This window comes from Lipotes vexillifer, unplaced genomic scaffold (genome assembly GCF_000442215.2).
Source record: "Lipotes vexillifer unplaced genomic scaffold, Lipotes_vexillifer_v1.1 scaffold749, whole genome shotgun sequence".
Taxonomy (NCBI): Eukaryota; Metazoa; Chordata; class Mammalia; order Artiodactyla; family Lipotidae; genus Lipotes; species Lipotes vexillifer.
This window is the reverse complement of record NW_006782834.1, coordinates 1649082-1653861: the sequence shown is the minus strand read 5'-3', so window position 1 is coordinate 1653861 and position 4780 is coordinate 1649082.

Genomic DNA, 4780 nt, shown 5'->3' with positions numbered 1-4780 from the left:
AGGAGCATGCTCAGACTTCTCTGATTAAAAAACAAAACAAAACAAAACAAAAACACACGGAGCTGGTTAAAAAGACAGATTCTCAGGCCTTTCTCTTGGAGATTCTGATTCAGGAGTTTGGATGGGGCCTGTGAACGAATTTGTTTAACAAGGTTCCACGTGTGTCTTATCAGGGCATTTTTCAGAACAAGTGCCTGTTGTATAAAGGCATTGGGAAGTCCCAGGTATGGAATAGACCAGGGATTTTCAATCTTCAGTGACCATACCAGCTACTTGGATCTGCTGCAGAGATGCTGACCAAGTAGATCTGGCCCAGGGCCCAGGAATGACCATTTTACTCCCTCACGTGTCTGATGTGAACGCTCAAGTTTGAGAATGGCCATGAGTGAGATCATTTCATCAGATTATTTTGCTTCTGCAATTCCCTACCATGAAAGAATGAAATTTTTTTTTTTGAATGAAAGGTAAATAATGGAGTGAAGACAATTTTGGAACAGACTCCCCTATCCCTGCTCCAGGGGAAGCTTGAGCAGGATGAAGGGTCCGGGGGAATTTAAGTACAGTTCTGGGATATTTAGGGCCTGAGCCTGGGGTAGGGGCGAGGCAGGAGGAGCACAGAGAATCTCCATTCCTTCCCACCTTCGTGGCAGCTGCTCCATCCAGACTCTACCAAACACCAGCACTGACACTGACACTGAACATGTGCCTGACAATTAGAAGCGGTTGGAACAGTCACGCAACGTTGTAAATGCCTTTGTAAACTGCAACACAGACTGTCTTGGTGAAGATAACGAATTACACCCTGAAGCTTCCCATCCCTGGAATCTCATTAGTAGCAGCACGCAGGCCACCCAGCCAGAAATCAGGATACCGGTTCTCAGAGAAATATTTATCTTTACTATCAGACGATCACATTCACTTCTTTTCTGAGAAGGTCCAATGACACTTTGCTTATTCTCCTTCCTGGAAAGAACTTAATCACTTGCACCAGCTTGATTTGGTGCAATAGGTATTTGTTTCTCCTACTGGAAAATTATTCTCTGGTCACCTCTCAGGATTCACAATGAATCTCTACCTCTTGGTTTCTCTTAGTCCCAGTCACTTCCTCTTGGATGTGGACCCAGAGGCTCCACGAGACAAGCTTTATTTTTCTCGGTAGCAATCCATTCCCATCTATCAAACTGTATATTGGCCTATTTACTTTGTTTTCTTCCTTCCTCCACTAGAATGTAGGTTCCATATGAGGGCATAGTTTTGGTCTGTTTTGTTCTCTGGGCCTAAAACAGTGCCTGGTTCTTAGTAGACCTTTAGTAAGTATTTGTTGAAGGGATAAATAAACGGGTTTTATTTCTGCCCAGATGGGGCAAGGGAAGGTAGAATGGCTGAAGTTTTGCTGAGCCAAAAGGAGAGGAGAGAGTGGTGGGTTCTAGGGTCCAGGGTTAGACACAGAATATTATTTAAGGAAATGATATACCATATGGCAAAGACACAATCAGAACTGAATTTAATGTAGAGGAGCTTCAAGGCCCTCATCCTGGACAAACACGAAGCACTAAGACCAAAGGGGCCACTGGACAGGAACTAAGGATGGGATCACGGAGCCCAGAGATTGGACGTAATGCCAGCAGGTGAGCAGAGGGAAAGGGTGAGGCAGGTGCATCAGCAGGGTTACACCTGAACCAAATTCTGCTTCCTACTGCTTTCCCCTATGTAAGAGTAGGGCTTTAAAAACTGATGTTTTAAAAAATAAATTGATTTTTGGCTGCGTTGGGTCTTCGTTGCTGCACACGGGCTTTCTCTAGTTGCGGTGAGCGGGGGCTACTCTTCATTGCAGTGCGTGGGCTTCTTAATGCGGTGGCTTCTCTTGTTGCGGAGCATGGGCTCTAGGTACGCGAGCTTCAGTAGTTGTGGCACGTGGGCTCAGTAGTTGTGGCACATGGGCTTAGTTGCTCCACGGCATGTGGGATCTTCCCGGACCAGGGCTCAAACCCGTGTCCCCTGCATCGACAGGCGGACTCTCAACCACTGAGCCACCAGGGAAGCCCAAGAAATATGTTTATAAGGAAGAGAAGTAGTCACAAAAGGGGAAGGGGTGATGTAACAGCAGGGAGCAGAAGCAGGTCAACCCAGGTAAAGGGACTTCACTTATGTTGAAGGAAAAAGTCAGTCTTTATTCCTGAATGTGTTCATTAAACATTTTCCTACAGTATTCTTTCTAGTCAGAATCAGTTAACTCTCCTTTTTACAGATAATACAACAGCAACTTTAAAGATATTTACATTGATAAAGTTTTACTATGTCATTATAACAATATAGTGTGGTGGGGAGAAGCAAATTCTTTGATATCAGCCTCAACCAATTTTATTGCATGTTCTGCTACTTGCTAAGGGTGTCACTTTGGGCAAATGATTTGTCCTTTCTTTGCCTTAGTCTCTTCATCTATAAGATGGGAATGGTATAAGAGCTATTGCCTCCTAACGTTATTGTGAGAGTTAAATGAATTAATATGTGTAAACACTTAGAACGTGTTAGCTATTATTATTATTACAATGTGGCATGCTAAGCCATAAGCATTGCTTATGTCATAGAAATGAACATGGATCCTTAAATTATACTGACATTTATTGGTCTTGGAGTGTCCACTGCAAGAGTTAATGAACTTTGGGCTCCGTCTTGCACTGGGTCTGACTAGGCCCCAGGCTCCATGCCTCTCCATTGTTGGGAGGAGACTGGACCTCAGATCTTTGTACTTTGGGATTATTTGAACCTGAAACTGCAACAAAGGGAGGGCAGTTTATTTGGGGAGGTTTTACTCATGTTGCCAGGGAAAGTGATTGTTTTTCCAACCTTCTATCCCACACAGTCCAGAGTCACTACTGTTCAGTAGACTTTTAAAGACACCAGTGGATACCCTCAGAAGCATCTAAAACACTTAAACCAGGGCCTGAGACTTTCTGTGCTGCCCCTCTTGTAATCTACACAGATTCTTCCCATAGGACTTGTGAAATGTTGCAGCTCTATATTAATAAGTGGAATGTCTGTACCTTATCCACACCTTGAAAGGGAAGGGCTTGTGATCCAAGCATCAGTGCCCAGCTGAGGTGGTCATACTGGAAGCCAACAGAAATGCATTCTCAGTTATTCAAGGGCCCAGAAAATCTACCACTTTTATACCATTTCTGTAACAACTACTCCAAGGCACACTCAGCAAACTGAGGAATAAAGTAAACTTAATAACAAAAAAATTGGGGCATAAAAAGTGCTAGTGATGAACATTGAGACCAGTGAATTAAGGCCAAACAAGTGTCATACTAGGTCAAAAGGTAACTGTGCACTAATTATCTGGGCTATTTGTGCAATGATTCACACTTTATGGGTTGAAAGGAAGAAAGTGATAGTGATCCTCGGCAACTTAGCAGCTATAGACGTCTGGGAAAATTTCCTAGTCCACTTTGTAAGTTTCATCTGCAATCGACAATACACTAATCAGGAATTTTAAGAAGCCAAATAAGTTCCTTACTGACATTTACTAAGCTGGAACTAATCCTGCATCAATTCTAAATAAAATGTTACTTTTATTTTGTAGCTTTGGGTCAGATTATCCACCTTTCCCCTCTGTCTCTAAAACTAATACACATGATGGAGAATAAGTTATACCAAAAGAACTTTGTGATTCCCACTCCCTAACCTCTGGGGAGACCAAATGACATAATGGAACTAGCAAGTCCGTCAGGCCAGGGAATCAGTACTGAGACTGCAAATTATTAGCTGTGTAACCTTAGACAAATCACTTTACTGCTCTTTGCTTCAAAAATTCTTGACTTATTCCTCATTCTACTGCAAAGGGAGACAAAGGAGCTTTCCCAATTCCCTATAGTCTGGACTCTAGGGTGAGAGAGACAATTCTCAATAATCAATACTGGGACTTCCCTGGCGGTCTAGTGGTTAAGACTCCACGCTTCCAGTGCGAGGGGCATGGGTTTGATCCCTGGTCGGGGAACTAAGATCCCACATGCCACACAGTGGCATAAAAATAGGTTTTATTAAAAAATCAATACTATCTAAAGTGATAAATTGTTTGAACAATCAAAAATAATGAGATGGATTCACACACCAGGAAAGGTTAAAGAACTAGGATTGACATGAGATAGAATGTAGAGAACTTAAATCCTCCCTAACAATGGGCACAGCAATTACACTCGTGTGTGTGTGTGTGTGTGTGTGTGTGTGTGTGTGTGTAATTTGATCTTTACAATTTTCTGGGGAATTGTTATCTTCTTTCTCCAAATGGAGAAATGGAGGTTCAGAGAAATTAAGTGATTTGCTCAAAATTAAACAGCAAGATAGAAGTGGAGAGGCAGTGACAACAGTGGGAATGGTGGAGTAAGGACCTCTGAAAAGCTGCTCTTCCAGGCAAAGAACATGAACACTGGCAAAAATTGTCAAGATAACTTTTACAGAACTCCGGAAATTAACCAAAGGGGAGCATTTATTTATAAAAAATGGCTGAATCTCAGTAAGCACAGTGAGCTTTGTGGCATTTTCACTTGCCCTATTCCTATGCCTTCTCCCCAGCTCCACAGCAGCCTTGAAAACAAACGGCACCACATTCACAGTGAAAACCCGCAGCCTAGCAGCCACTGGAAGGGGAAGAAAGGGGTTGGAACTCCCCAGAGCACCATTCTCAGAGAATTGTCATTATTTGACATGTCAGGCCTTTCCCTGGAAAACTCTGTTCTAAGGGCTTGTCTTTATTTGACCTGACTCAGAACAGCTTTTT